Source organism: Lactuca saligna, chromosome 1 (assembly GCF_052625555.1).
Source record: "Lactuca saligna cultivar CGN05327 chromosome 1, ASM5262555v1, whole genome shotgun sequence".
Lineage (NCBI taxonomy): Eukaryota > Viridiplantae > Streptophyta > Magnoliopsida > Asterales > Asteraceae > Lactuca > Lactuca saligna.
Genome location: NC_136417.1, coordinates 78,359,472 through 78,377,024, shown reverse-complemented (window position 1 = coordinate 78,377,024; position 17,553 = coordinate 78,359,472).

Sequence of the window (17,553 nt, the reverse complement as noted above, 5' to 3'; positions counted from 1 at the left end):
TTTTGTTATGGAGAATTAGTGAATCGTCATTCACTTACCTTCAATTTATTTTCATGTTAGATTACGGCATCCCTTTTCTAATATGTAAATGTTATTGTTGGATCCTAACCCTAATTTTTCTTATTGGGTGATAATTAGGGATTCTTATTCTAATCTATCTTTGTCCTTTCTATAGATGTCGAACACAAACAACGCTGCTGCGAGTTCTTTCACGTTGATGAGCCTTTGCCAAAAGGTCACCTTCGATGGAACGAACTTTAGCGAATGGATAAGATACATTCGCACCATTGCTCGCTGAGTATGTCCTCGATGAAAAGCTTGAGAAGATCAACCCCGAAATCGCTACTCCGGCTGAAATCACCGCTTTTGAGACTCATGAGCGAGATGCAACGAAGGTACATTGCATCATGATTGCCACCATGAACTCCGAATTCCAAAAGTCCTACGAGGACACGTATCCATACGAGATGCATCAAGACTTGTTGGAGAGATACCACCAAAACGCGAGACAAGAGCATTATGAGATTTTCACTAACATGATCTCCGCTAAGATGGGTCATGGAGAATCTCTTACCGTGCACCTGCAAAAGATGCAAAGGTATGTCGATCGCCTTCGCAAGTTAAATGTTGACTTTCAGGAAGACTTAGCGATCGACATGGTGCTTCACTCTTTGCCTCTGATGTACAACCAATTTAGGATGACCTACCACATGAACAAAGAGGAGGTCACCCTAAGCAAACTCCAAGGTCTTTTGAGAGTCGCTGAGAGAAACTTCAAAGACAAGTCTATTGCACCTACTCCCAATCCGTCTGCTGCTCCTGTCTTGGCAATTGGTCAAGGAAAGGGAAAGAAGAGGAAGGCTTCATCAAAGAACTATCGCAAGGTTAAAGCCCGAGATGGTGCCTCTTCTAGTGGGACCAAAGTTGATCCCTCTAAGCCCTATCCTAACCCAAAGGAGGCAGAGTGCCACCACTGCCAAAAGATAGGACATTGGAAGAGAAGCTGCCCAGAATACCTGCAAGCAATCAAAGAAGGAAAGATCAAGCCATCTTTCGCAGGTATATACACAATTAAATCTAACGATTCTAATCATGCTATTTCTTGGGTTCTTGACACCGGTTGTGGTTATCACATTTGTTCAAATGTGCAGGGACTAAGAAGAAGTAGGGATGTGGAGCAAGGAAGGATCAATCTAATCATGGGGAACAGAAGATCGTCGCCTGTTACCAAGATTGGAGTGTATTCTTTAGTGCTTAGGAATAATTTGTGTTTAGATTTGAACAATTGTTGCTATTCACCAGAAATGGCTAGAAACATCATTTCATTTCATGGTTTATATAGACAAGGATTTAGATTTTCTTTTAATAATGAGAATGGTTCTATTATGGCTTATCTAAATAGTGTCTTTTACTTTGAAGCTATACCATGTAATGGAATATATGAAACTGTTATGATTGTTGATAACTTAGGAAATGATGTTTTGAATGTTGATTCTTCCACTAGTTTGGATAAAGCATCCTTGTGGCATTGCCGTCTTGGACATGTCAACAAGAAACGCATAGCCCAACTCCAAAAGGATGGAGTGTTGGAGTCATTCGACCTTAGGGAAGATGACACATGCGAGTCTTGTTTACTTGGAAAGATGACTAAGTCACCCTTCACGAATACTTGTGAAAGGGGTGAGGGGCTAGTGGACCTAATACATACCGATGTATGTGGACCCTTTAGATCAACCATGAAGGATGGGAACCGCTTCTATGTGACTTTTACCGATGATTATAGTAGATATGGGTATATCTATTTAATCAAGCAAAAGTCAGAAACCTTTGAAAAGTTCAAAGGGTTCAAGAATGAAGTGGAGAATCAATTGGGCAGGAAAATCAAGATGCTTCGATCCGATCGAGGAGGAGAGTACCTAAGTCTTGAATTCCACGATTATCTCAAGGAGTGTGGAATAGTTTCGCAATTGACGCCTCCTAGGACACCGCAGTTGAATGGTGTGGCAGAAAGGCGTAATCGAACCTTATTGGATATGGTTCGCTCTATGATGAGTCGTGCTTCACTACCTATCTTCTTTTGGGGGTATGCCTTAGAGACTGCCGCCCATATCCTTAATCGAGTCCCTACTAAGAAGGTTGCCAAAACACCTCACGAGATGTGGACGGGGAAAGCTCTCTCGTTGGCACATATCAAGGTTTGGGGTTGCGAGGCTTTCGTAAGACGAGATACTCACGACAAGCTTGAACCTCGAAGTGAGCGATGTATTTTCATCGGCTACCCTCAGACATCCTTTGGATATCTCTTCTATAGACCGAAAGACAATGTAGTCTTTGTTGCGAGGAGAGGAGTTTTCCGAGAGCGAGAACTCATAAGCCAAGGAGACAGTGGGAGGCAAATCGAACTTGAAGAGATTCAAGAGTCGATAGATGAAGGAACCTCTACCGCTGGCATTCAACCCGAGGAGGAAACTCCGGTTGAACCGATTGATGAATCATTACCTCTTAGACGTTCCGATAGAGTTAGAGTTCATCCCCAGTTTTATGGTTTTCATATTACTACTGAAGGGGACACGTATATTAGTGATGGTACACTAATAAATCTTGATGAACCTAATAGCTATAAGGAAGCCATGGCAGGCCCGGAGTCTGCGAAATGGAAAGAGGCAATGGATAGCGAGATCCAATCCATGTACGATAACCAAGTTTGGAATTTGGTTGATTATGTGCCCTGACGTAAGACCGTTGGGTGCAAGTGGATCTTCAAGAAGAAGACCGACGTGGATGGAAACGTACACACGTATAAAGCGCGATTGGTTGCGAAGGGCTTTACTCAAACTCCAGGAGTTGACTATGATGAGACCTTCTCACCAGTTGCGAAGATTAAATCTATTAGAGTGATGCTAGCAATTGTCGCATTTCATGATTATGAGATTTGGCAAATGGATGTCAAGACCACCTTCCTTAACGGAAAGTTGGCTGAGGATGTTTACATGGCTCAGCCAGAGGGTTTTGTGAATCCGAAGCATCCAAATAGAGTGTGTAAGCTTGAGAAGTCCATTTATGGACTTAAGCAAGCGTCTCGCAGATGGAATCTTTGCTTCGATGAGAAAGTCAAAGAGTTTGGATTTGTACGAAGCAAAGACGAATCTTGTGTATATGTCAAAGCCAGTGGGAGTATAGTAAGCTTCCTCGTTCTATATGTCGATGACATATTACTCATAGGAAACGATGTCCCGACTCTGCAGGAAGTCAAGTCCTGGCTCGGGAAGTGTTTCGCTATGAAGGACCTCAGAGAGGCTTCTTACATTTTGGGAATAAGGATAGTAAGAGAAAGAAGTAAGAGACTAATTGGACTTAGTCAGAATACTTACTTAGAGAAGGTACTAAAACGTTTTAGTATGGAAAACTCAAAGAAGGGAGAACTACCGATACAAGGAAACACCAAGTTGAGTAAGACTCAAAGTCCGAGTACTGAAGCTGAAATAGCAGAAATGAGCCGAATACCATATGCTTCCGCAGTTGGCTCAATCATGTACGCTATGACTTGTACTCGCCCTGATGTAGCCTTTGCTTTGAGCATGGTTAGCAGATATCAAGGGAACCCTGGCAAAGCACATTGGATTGCGGTGAAGAACATCCTTAAGTACCTTCGGAGGACGAAAGAATGGTTCTTAGTCCTTGGAGGGAGTGATGACTTGAAGGTGCGAGGGTATAGTGATGCCAGTTTTCAGACCAATAGGGACAACTACCGTTCGCAGTCGGGCTGGGTCTTTACCCTAAACGGAGGAGCAGTAACTTGGAAGAGTTCCAAGCAAGAAACCGTAGCTGATTCAACGTGTGAATCAGAGTACATCGCAGCGAGCGAAGCGTCGAAGGAGGCAATATGGCTAAAGAACTTCATTGGTGATCTTGGAGTTGTGCCGGCCATAAAGGAGCCCATGGAGATTTTCTGTGATAACGAAGGTGCGGTTGCCTTGACCAAGGAACCGAGGGATCATGGTAGATCTTGACATATCGACAGAAAATATCACTTCATTAGACATCGTGTAGAAGAAGGACAACTCATAGTTAAGAGGATATCATCAGAAGATAACCCAGCAGATCCGCTTACGAAGGGATTGAGTAGGGTTAAGCACTTGCAGCATGCTAGGAGTATTGGGCTGAAGGATGATATTAGTATAGATTAGATAGTATTAGAAACGTATAATAGATAAATGTAATTAACATTTGATGATTAAATAAAGGAGTTTCATTTATAAGTAAAGTTACTGTCATATGTTAATTGTTTAACTATTGTTTCACTTTGCATGTTTTGACTTCCAGAATAATTGAGTTTATTAGGAATAATCGAATTATTCAAATTGTGCACAATCGTTCATATGTTGGAAGTAGATATGAATGAAGATTGTCATGAATTGGTGTGTAGATTTTCTAAATGGTGTTAGACATAGCAAGGGTTGCTGCAACGTTCATGAGTGCTTATGAACTGGTTTTGAGCATTGGAACAAACCCGCGCTTGCTGGAATCACTTTATGGAATATGATATAAAAGGTGATCGCAAGACGATAATATCATATAGTCTTAAAACCTAGATATATGGTTTATTGTTTGTTAATTGATTGTACATTGATAATGCGAAAACGCATCAGTAACTTGGTGTTATAAAACGCATTGTTGTGTATAGTTGGTTAATGAATAAGTAAATGCATATAAGTCGAAGTTTATCTGTAAATTTTATCCTAAGAGGGTAGAAGAGATATCTTGGCCACTCGATGATTTGATTTGACTTATGTGTCGGGCCCGGTCAGAACTGAATTGATGTGTTTGATTAAGTTCTATGTCGAATAAATCGGAGATCGAGAAATCAAATGCTAGACTAACCATTCCATAGGATTGTCAGCATGATATCTAACAGAGGACTGTACGATCCCTTATCTAAAGGACAAGATTGATTAGATTAGATTTTGATAGCGTCTTTGAGAGCTACGATTGCAAACCGAATTGTACTTGTATAGTTACTAGACTTATCCAAGTGGGAGACTGTTGGAATAGTGTCTAAGGCTGCAACTATATTAGGCAAGTATTTGATCCAGGTTTGCATGGTCCTTTTGGGTTGCCTTCACCATAGCAACTTGATGGATGATTTGTTAAGAGAGAGTAAATATTATAAGGAATAATATATGGTTATTTGATTAATATAAGTCATAGATTAATTGGAATTAATTTGGTGACTTAAAGAGATTAATTAAATAAGAGGGTATAAACTATCAATTGTTTGATAGTTACACTTTAGACTATAAATCCTTATCCATGATAGGATGGACGATTTCTAGGGCTTGGATAAGCCAAAATCGTCCATAAGGTTATCAAGGAAAGGATATGGATCAACTTAAAGTCTAAGTTATCCAATTAGGGTTAAAGCTGTAATCCTTAAGGAGTCTACAAGTATAAATAGACCCTAGGGGTGAGGGAATTCGACACACCATAAAAAGTAGAGATACTCTGGCCGAATTCCTTCCCTCTCCTCTCTCCTAAATCATCTTGCTTGCTACTGGTGTTTGTAAGCCATTAGAGGAGTGACATTTGTGACTCTAGAAGCTCCAAGACAACAAGATCAACAAGGAATCCAAAGGTATAATTCTAGATCTATTTCAATGTTGTTATTTAACCTAATTAGCCATTAGAAGTCTTGGACTCAAAGCATGTTTAATTAGAAAGCCTAGATCCGAGCATTAGGGTTTTGCATGCGCACATAGGAAAGTTCTTATGGCTAATTTCCATCACTAACATCCTATGCAATGATTCTTTCGTAATGTCACTGCACCAAAGTCACAAAGACTATTGTCAATGATATTACAAAGTCCTCTATCGGAGATTGTTACAAGACAATTCCTTAGATATGATGTCTCTCACTCAAAGTACATTCCTTTAAACATCCTTTTGCATACAAGTTTCTAATCTAGACATAGATTTTCAATATTTACTTCCTAATATGGACACGCTTCCATATGTTCCATATGACAACTTATTCTTAATAGAATCTTATCTATTCGTAATGATGTCGATATTGTCCATCCAATATGGAAACATTTCCATATTTCCAATACTATACTTCCAACTACTCACAAGCAACCAATCCTCATCGAACTTTGGATTGTCCTTTGATAGTTGTTTAATTATTTTAGTCAAAACCAATTCTAGTCCCTTTTCCCTCTAAATGCGCTAGACATTTGGAAAATTTTAGAATGGTCAAACATTAAAGCATTTGCAATCGATCCTATACCCGAAGCGTATGGGACACGACACATAATGTTTTATTTGCTATGTTCTCAAAATTCGAATTGTGAAGAGGAATACTGTAATCATAATCGAAATTTCAAGAACACACAATGTACCTTTGACTAAATTTATTAACATTCCACAACCTAATCCTTTATATTTGAAATGAAGCATAATATTCTCTCCCTTAATTATAGCAAAACAACTTTACGACTCTTACGACTTTGCAAGGTATAAATCTTGTTTTTCTATAATTAATATTGCCAACTTGCAATACTTTCCATAATAATCATACAATCATAACTTTTATGCTCCCACTATCATGATGATTACTATAAAACATAACACTTATGCTCCCACTAGCTTCGACATGTATTCATAAACATCTTAACTTTCAGAAAGCCAATACCTATTGAATTTCTTAAGTCCATGTTTCTAATACTTAGTGCTTTGATAATCTTTTATCAAGGCTTCTTGAACTTATACACCTTTACCTTTAGATAGTTCATATGTGTGTCTCAACAAGTAAGACTAATTGCCAAACCTCACAATTCAAATTATGGAAAGGGATACCGTAACCATGATCGAATTCGAGAATGCAATTTTACAATCACTATCTTCTTAAAATCTTTCTTAGTGAAAGCATTTCCTCACAATCATTTTCATGAAGGAGGAAATCTTATGACACTTAGATTTAAATGGTGTATTTGTTCCTATTCATGTGAATTTGTTAAAACCAAAGTTTACGACAAATTCAAACTCATATGGACCGAGCCTTTTTAATTTTGATTTCTTGCCTTATGGTAGCACAGCTGCCCACCATGTCTTCCAAGTAGTTAAGCATCTCACCCTTTTCCTATCAATATACCTTTCATTGATCAAGGTGCTTTGCCTATTATGCGTTCAAAATGAGTACTCATAGGACTCACATGCATAATTAACTCAATTGGAACAGCACAGAATCAAAATATTGTCAACACAATAGGTTGTAAACCTCAACTCGTGTGCTAGTGATGATCGATAAGGCTTATTTGATTTTTTCTTGAAACCTTTCCAGACCATTAAGACTCCCAGTGACTCCTTGACATATAAGATTCTTTTGTCAATAACCATTTCTTGACAAACAAATATTCGAGGGTTAGTGTAGTTTTTATCAAAACACTTCATAAATTGGTCCAAGTTGGTCTTTGTCTTATTCAAGACATCACAACTTTCCACATTTTATGAATGTTATAAACCTTTAATACTTTTCACTCATTGCCACAATCTTAACTTTAAGACTTGTTATTGGAACGAAGTATGATAGACTTCTTGATTTAACCATTTCTTCAATCCTTGATTCCTCTTCTTAAACAAACAATTGTACTAAGACTTACTTAGAGGATCAATTGAGACATGGTTCTTAATCATTAAGACCCATTATAAAGCATAAAAGCTACTCTCCCTTCTTCTTAGAATGGAGAAACTTTTATCTTTCTGCCTACTTGATTCTTCTTGTTCGTTCTACTATTGATCTAAACCCTTTAATCAATTCAGAATTACACTTAATCTTGTAAGTGTAATCATATTTACTAAGCCTTTAGTAAATCATGACAAATATCTTTGTTACTCTTATGGTGAACTTGATCAACACATAACTTTGTGTACTCGATCTCCTAGTCCTTCACTTGACACTTTGTCAACGAATTTGTCTAATTTCCAAATATGAAATTTCTCATTCACCATGCAACCAAGTTGCGTGATTCCAAATTTCAGTCCAATTGAAACTTTGGGCGATGAGAAACTCTCCCTATTTGGTAAATTCTCGACATTTCCATAAATAACATTACTAAGAATCATATCCATTTGTTGTAGAAATATGCAAACATCAATTTTCATAACGATTTCATTGCAAGGAAGTAAACAAATAAATAAATAAGTCAAACAAAATTTATCTTATTTATAAAAGCAGCGGAAAAACATTTGTCCTTACAATGCAAAATCTATTGAAAACTACGTAAAAGGAAAATTTCTAACAACTCTATCATAATTATCTAAGCTCAAAATGCAATCTTCAAGTCCATGCGATCGAGATCCATCTCTTGTGATTAGATTCATCTTGCTCTCTTATCAAGCTTCCTTTCTTTTCACCGATCCTACAAAACATTCAAATGCAATCTTATCACATCATGTATTTGAATCAATGAATAAGAACTTAACGAAGTTAGCTAGTGGATTTTACCTGAAGCGCAGTCATACTCTTTGACTCTCCCATCTTTGGAATTTTCAGGCTCTTGGGGCAGACTTCTATCCAACGCCCTTTCTCTTGGCAGCAAACGCAGGTCGGTTCTCCTAGAACGTCCTCGGAGGCATGGTTGGTTGACTCTCCCAACAAATACGCTCCATTGCTCCAGTGCAAGTTTGGGGTTCAAACTGTAAATTTAAAGGGCAACTCGGCAAGTCCATGGGTGGACTCGGCGAGTAGGGTCACGACTCACGTCGCGTGTTAAGTGGCCAACTCGGTGAGTCCAAAGCTGGACTCGGCGAGTAGGCGCTGTGCGAAGAAAACCCTAATTTCGGGGAATGAGCCCTATATAAAGGACATTATACCCTCTCCCCAGCCTCCTTACCTTCCCTTGAAGTCCAAAAAACCCTAGAAATGTGATTGTGAAGGATTTGAGTGCATTTGAGCCTTGGAGAAGAAAGTTAGAGGAAGATCTTGGAGAGTTAGGAGGCTTGGAGCAAGGGGCTTTGCTTAGATTCGGATTCCTTGCTGTTGGGGGCTTCTCTTTGAGGTATTATCTCGTTTTTGGGCTGCTATTCATGTAGATTCATCATTTTTGGGTTGTATGGAAAGTTTGGCTTGTGGTATATGGAGTTTTGAAGGTTAGATCTGAGGTTGCTACCTCAGATCTGGAATGGAGAAGGTCTAGATGGCATTCAAGTCCCTGTTAATGAGTGATTGGTGAAGCCATCTTGTCCCAAACCCTAGCCTAGAGTGTAAAATGCCTAGATCTCTTTGGATTCACGTAAAGTTTGCCCCTTTACGTGATGGATGGGTTGTATAAGGGTAGATCTATGTTTTGGATCATCTACATGGCCTGGAAAGCTTCTGCATGGGTTAAGATCTAGAGGCACTCGGTGAGTCACAAAGGTGAACTCAGCGAGTTGCTTGAAGATGGACTGGAACTCGACGAGTTGGAAGAACAACTCGGTGAGTAGGTTGAAGATGGCCTTTGACTCGGCAAGTCTGTTCTTGGACTCGGCGAGTCTGATCATGAGGTCCAAACTTCTTCTGGTGAAGCCATGAATCAGTGAGTCAAGGGAGGACTCGGTGAGTGAGTGCGAGGGGACTTAGAGTTGTGAGACTCGACGAGTCTCGGGGTGACTCGGCGAGTTGAGTCGCGGATTGGGGAAAATCTGAGCATGGGGACTTGACGAGTCATTAGGTTGACTCGGCAAGTAGCTTCAGTCAGGAGGATGAGTTTGACTTTGACTTTGACCAAGGGTTGACCAGTTGACTTCCAGGGGTATTTTGGTAATTATTGGTATTTATTGAGTTCAGTCTTTTGGTATTATCAGTGGTGAAGTTCATGTCGGAGGTTGGAGCAGCGTGATCTATCTTTTCAGTTAGCAGTTACGAGGTGAGTTATCCTCACTATATCAATAGGGTCTAAGGCACCAAGGTCGGCCCTTTATCGGATTGTAATCCGGGTATTGTTGTTATGTTGCTATTTTACTATGTTTGCATCCTGGTAGTTAGGATGGTATTCGTTAGAGACCTGGTTAAGGTCGGCATCTTGGTATATAAGGAGATGCTATGCTAGTGACCGATTAGGTCGGTATCATGCTTAGATTTTGTTGTGCTACGTGATCTGCTAGATCGGTTTTATTGAATATGAATTGTTATGTGATTGTATGTTTATGTGCACATGGTTGTTTGACTGGGGTTAGGTTGAGGCGGAACCTGCTTTGTGTTGTAGGCCAACATACCCAGGGAGGACCGGTTATTCCGAAGGCCCAGCGAGCGGTCCGGATAGGTTGTAGGCCCCACAAGGGCGGACCAGACGTGCCGAGGCTCGGAGAGTGGACTAGGCCGACTGAAGGCCCGGTGCGGGCCGACCAGTCATACTGTAGACTCAGAGAGTGGACCAGGTGGATTGAAGGCCCGGTACGGGCGGACCAGTCATATTGTAGACTCAAAGAGTGGACTAGGTGGATTGAAGGCCCGGTGCGGGCGGACCAACCACACTGCAGACTTGATGTATATGGCTAGACGCGGAGGGTGGACCATGTGGACTGTTGGCCAGTGCGGCAGACCAGTTACACAGTAGACCCGATATGCATGGCTGTTTTGTGATTCGATATGATATAGCATGTTATGTGTGTGGTATATGTGGTTGGTATTTTGGGGGTATCTCACTAAGCTTTCGGGCTTGCAGTTGTGGTTTAATGTTTTTCAGGTTCTTCATGAGACTGTGGCAAGGCAAAGGCGTGATCGTACCACTCCTCGAGTTTGTGTTTTATGATATGGTTCTGGGAATACTCTGATAATAAATGTATTGAAAACCTTTTTCTAATAACATTATTAAAATGGGTTGTTTTTGAAAAGTTTAAATTTTGTTGAAATTTTTGGTCGTTACAGTTCATTTGTCTGCTGAAAATATGAGTTTAAGAAGAGTTTATCAAGCTGTTGACGAAAAAGAAGAAGGGAGAACATATTTGTTGTCTAAAATATTTGAAGAATTTGTTCTAGGCTTTTTATGTTCTGGAAATAGACACGATATCTTGGGATGTTTATGGAAATGATGGTTCTTGAGGAAGATTTGAAAGAATTTTTGAGTTATTGTAGGTTGGAGATTTTTATCTTGCAAAAGATTGGAGATGTTTTTATTGATATGGTATCAGCATATTTTTGAGTTCATCACAAAATGTATGAAGTTCTTGTTATTCTTCATTAGATGCTGATAGATCTTTATTAAAATCTATGGACGTATGAAATTGTGTTGAGAAAGAAGTCCTTGACTCAACCATGTAATGCATTTCCCATGACCTCGTGAACAAACCCCATGTGAAAAGCAACCTTTATCCAGCCTTTTGCCCCCTATACACTCCACCTTTTACTTTAAACATGTCTTGTCTCCTCACATTTTAGCTTTTCTCTCTCCTACGTTCTGCCACATTTTACCCTACCCAACACTCTATTTTGTCTCCATATGCTTTAGGAAAGATTCCCTTTGATAATCATGAAGATATAGCCTCTACGGTATCAAATTTTCATGAAAAATGGCATTTTTCGTCATCAGCTCTCGCATCGTCGGTGCCCAGCACCGAAGACCTAAAGCTAGACCAAAGACTTGCCCTACCCGAAGTGCTAAATTCCATACTAAAGAGATAAGCCTGCGTCGGAATTTTGCTGAAGGTCCTCTCATGCGCAACCTCTACGGTCCTCACAGACCAGAGACTTCTACTCGGAGACCTGACACCGCAGACCTATAGGATACTAGAGACCCCCTTTTGTTCTTCGCTTCCACTCTTCGCATACCACATCCTACTCTTTCTAGGCAAACCATCCAACCTGCATCCCCCCCCCCCAACTCTTCGCTTCTACTCCTCGACACTTCATTCCAATCCTACCGAAGGCCCTCCCATTACCTGGAAACCTTCCTCTTCGGTACCTACTCACCCTTCTCACCGGAGACCTTAGTCTTCGGTACTCACCACCTCTTCGCAGTCCCTTTCCTTTCCTTAAATCCTCCCACTGCAACCTTACCTTTTCACTCGGAGACCTCAGGTCTTTGGTATCCCCTCCTTAGTATCCCTCTCCTCTTTGCCATAAACTCCTCAGCCATCCCTCAGAATCTTATCCCTTACCCCTCTCATATCGTAACTTCCCCCTCTCATACCGCAACCTCCCCCCCCCCCCCCCCCCCTCAGCCCTATTTTTTTTAATTAAAACTCATTTATTTTTTAAAACCAATTTTTTTAACATTCTTTTTTTAACACCCATTATTTTATTTAAAACTCGTTTAATTTTTTTACACCAATTTTTTTAGCCAATTTTCCTTATTTTATTTTAAAACAAATTATTTTATTTTAACACCAATTTTTGCCATAACCCAATCATGATCGGAAACACTTTTGTGAAGAATAATTTTTACAAGACTCGATTTATTGTCTTCATGAAAGAGATTACTATTGGATATTTATTCAAGCTTCGATCCTCACGATGGATTACTTCTTGCTAATTATATTGGAAGAATTTTATTATTCTTTCCATGAGGATTGCTCTTTACTCAGAGTCCATCGACCATCAGTCCTTGGATCAGTGTTTTAGGATTAGTTATCCTCCATACCGCAGTTAGACATCATATTTTTCTTTGGGAATATTGTATCATAGTTGCGTCTAATCAACAAAACTGTTTCGTAACCTTCGCTCCACAAAGACATTTTATGACTTGTCGCTCTTGATCTTCGATTGACGAACCATGTATCTTGAGCATCTGGAATTTATTTATTGAAGACCACTTCAGAGTTCCGGTACTACAATTTGGGAAGATCAGTATTTTTCAGCAGAGCAGATACTTTTCATGCAGAGTTCTTAATTTTACTTTGGTGCTTGTTCAAATAATCTTCAGCGACACAATCAACCGGCTACTTATAACCAAAGAGTATGTATTTTACTCTCATTCTCGTGTTTTATCGAGACCCTTCATACATCTACGGAGAGCATGTGAAACTCTTGGTATCCGATACTCTCCATCCATATTGATTTATTTATTTTCATGTCCGGTCATCGGTTATCATAAATAAGGAGAGAATATTATGTTATCATCCATATATGATTTTATGATTGTTTGAGCTTGGATTTTTGAGACTTCTGAAGACGATGATCTATTTAGTGATGCGACATAATATTGATTTTTGGTCATCTTTTGATCAATTTTTGGCTTCACTAGATGTTTTTCGAATCCATATTATTTACTATTTAGACTCTACTTCAAGATGCTTCATATTTTTTAGCAGATTATTGTTTTGAAGAATTTTGGGTATACCATGATTCGAGAACTAGAGATGTTTCAGACTATTTGAAATCGAAGTTTTTTTTCTGATTGGATCTTCTACGTGATCATTGTGCTTGTGATGAGTTTGAAGACTCGGATCTTATTTTTCCGTCTCAAAAGTGGTGACCTTGAAGCCAAATACCTTTACCGATTAGAGATTTATAGTCAGAATCAGAGATCACAAACACTTTAGAATTTCAGAGACATTTCAGCATTTGGTTCTTATTACGTATCATTTTTATTACCGCACTTGCTAGTTAGTTACTGTGTATTTAGCTTTTTATCACTATATTTGTATCCCTCATTATTTGCGAGCATTTAGGGATAAATTGTTGGAGCATGGAAACTCTCTACAATTGTTGGAGCATGGAAATGCTCTACAATTTATGAGTGATAAGTTAAATTATTTTATTGTGTTTAGTGTGAGTTATCCCTCTTTATAAATAGAAAGGGAGTGGTAGTGTATTAAGTATGCACCTAAAATATAGTCTTCTAGCTAGAGAGTGTGTGGTGGAATCTCTTCCACCAAGTGTTATACATTTTTGATGTTGTAATTCTTTCTTTCTAATAAAATTATCAGATTACTAATATGATTGTGTTCTTTATATTTTTTATTATCTTTAAATCTCATTATCATTCTTATACCGCACAAGCCATTCGTCAAAATGGGCTTGTACAGTTAAATTCGAAAATTAAATACACAATTCTTTTTTGGATTAAGCAATAAGGTGTTTCTTTAGCGACCTTTAACATGTGTACTGTAGACTAATTCTTTTTTGGATTAAGCAATAAGGTGTTTCTTTAGCGACCTTTAACATGTGTACTGTAGACTAATGACATCTTCATTATTATTCCATGAAATTCCTCTCTCTCTCTCTCTCTCTCTCTCTCTCTCTCTCTCTCTCTCTCTCTCTCTCTCTCTCTCTCTCTCTCTCTCTCTCTCTCATATTTTAAATCCAACTACATGTTTCCTCTTCCGACCCTTATTTCTGTTTTTTATCCGTTAACATACCATATTTTTACACTAAAGACATGTTGGCTCAAGTTGTAGAATTCTTTACTCATTACAACTTTGAATATTGTATGAACAATCATGAGGACGTCGGATCCGTGGGTATACTTCAAACTTTACTAATATTAATCATTTCCTATGGAATAAATATCCATCAATTTCACACCAATATATATATATATATATATATATATATATATATATATATATATATATATATATATATATATATATATATATATATATATATATATATATAAATTAATCAAGGAACCAAATAACAAATCCAAAGCGTCGAAATTTAAAGCGATTAACACCAAAAGAAAATGTTGTAGAATTTTACAACGACTGCATCATGCATCGGATTATAACAAAACTCACATTTTTTTTCGTTTAAAATTTTTGAGGCCATGTTTTTATCAAAAAAAATAAAAAAATAAAAAAATACACCGTTGTTCACGATTTTTCATTCTCTTTCCATATAGATTAATGATGATATATAAAAAACGAACTTTTTTTTTTCAAAAAAAAAACTCAATTCATTTTCTTTGTTGAAAACTTAAGGTCTATTTTTATAGAAAAAAATTAATAAATATATCAAAGTTTAACTTTTTGATACTTTTTAAACATATATTCATATTAATGTTTAATAAAAAAAAATGATATTTCAGTTCAAATTCACATTATAAATCTACTCAGATTCATATTGTGAACTTGTTCAGATTCACATTGTGAATATTCTCAGATTCACAGCGTGTGTAATAGTAAGCCAGATTCATAATGTGAATCTGAAGTGATCGAGCTTTTTTTACATTGAGAATGTTAAAAATTGAAATATTTATAGTTTAGATTCACAGCATGAATGTACACTGATAATTTTTTTTTTAGTCGGTGTTGATGTTTATTAATAGATTACAAAAATTAATTTTTTTGGAATAATTAGATTTTTTTATAAAAATAAACTTAACTACTGAAAAAAATAACAAAATGAAGTGAGTTTTTTTTCGAAAAAAAAATTTGTTTTTTTATTTATTAACATGGATCTCTGTGGAAAGATGACGAAAAATCGAGAACAACAGTATATTCGGGTTTTTTTTCCGATAAAAAATGTGACCTAAAATTTTGTTTAAACGAAAACAATGTGAGTTTTTTTGGTAAGGATGTGATTTTTTTGGTATAATACGGTATGTGTGCGTCCAATGTATTAGTGTATATCAATTTCCTTGGCTGTTGATCATTGTGATTTCCGATGCTCACGATTGGTTTCTAGGTTCCTTGTTAATTATGGTTCAAGCTCACCTTATATATATATATATATATATATATATATATATATATATATATATATATATATATATATATATATATATATATATATATATATATATATATATATATATATATATATATATATAGGGATAGTGAATATACATTACAAGCCCACCTAAACTTAGGTACTAAACCTCTACAATATATCGTTTTAACATGCTAAATATGCCCGGTTTGGTTTCACTTGGTAAATATATCATCCTCCATAACATTTCATTCTTTCATTAATGTTTTACCATCTCTGTTTTCTTTCCTCAATTATCGTTTATTACTTCACCCAAGTGAACATTACTAAACCCTAAACCATAAACCATAAACCCTAAATCTAAACCCTAAACCCTAAACCTTAAACCCTCAAAACTTATACCCTAAACCCTAAAATCTAAACCCTAAACCCTAAACCTAAACCCTAAACCCTATTGTGTCGATCTTGAAATTACATCTTGAAGTATTAACCGTAAATCCATTAATCATAATTGTTATATAGTAAAACAATGTATTTTCAAGAGGTTTAGTACCTAAGCTTAGGTGGGGCTGTAATGTATATTCATTTTTCCATATATATATATATATATATATATATATATATATATATATATATATATATATATATATATATATATATATATATATATATATATATATATATATATAGGGTTAGAAAATATATGGTTGTCATCTATGTAAAGTTACATATAGAACTTATTAAAACTATATAATTTTAACTAAAATTTGATTTAAAACATTGTTTAATTTGAAGGAAATTATACTTTGCTTAAATTACGTCCAATTTATTAAACATAACATGGTTTGTTTTAGTTAATATGCAAACAAAAAAAAAAGATAAGCATGTCCTTGATGTCGGCACATGAATTTCCATTGTCTCTGTAAATTTATATACATAAATCTATGTTATTCTTTTTTTAAATACCGATGGAATCAAGAGCGGACGCAGGATTTCATAGTAAGGGTTGCACGGGAAGATTAGGGGTTGCACGATAGTAGAAAAAATAAAAATTTTAAAAAATTTCGAAAATTTTTCCACTGCGACCGGAAAATTTAGGGGTTGCCGGTGCCACCCCTGAACCCCCCTAAATCCGCCCCTGGATGGAATGTCAATATTTATGAACACAAAAATTGTTTATGTCAAATAGGATGAAATTTGAGAAAACCATTATAACAAAGTCTAAGTAAAAATGATCACTTGAAAGTAATTACTTCTAAAGAAAACGAAGTGGATCGAGCATAATCAATATAAGAAATAGAAAACATATTATTTAAAATTGAAGTAAATAGGAATTATATTATATATAAAATTCGAAATTTGTATTTATATCATATAGTTTTATGTTAAAACGACGTAGTATTGGAAGTTTTATATCTAATCTTATATACATGATAGCCACATGTTCACTTTCCCATATATATATATATATATATATATATATATATATATATATATATATATATATATATATATATATATATATATATATATATATGGAAAAGAGAATATATCGTTGAGGATATATAAGTTTAGGTATCCAACCCACCAAAATATGTTGTTTTGTTTGACATATTCATTATAATGTTCTTAAACTTCAACCCATAACTTGATTTACTTTCAATATTTTCAAAAATTCACTATTATTTTCCTCTTACATCATATTTTTGTTGAACACCTACTACGCTGTATATATTATAGTTGAAAATGAAAATTATATAAGAGGAAGATAAATGTGAAATTTATAAATATCTTTGAAGTAAATCAAGTTAGAAGTTGAATTATAAGAATTAAACAATTACAATGTATATATATGATACAAAACCATGTAGTATGATGAGTTTGGTTACCTAAGCTTATATACCTTTAAGGGAATATTCACTTTA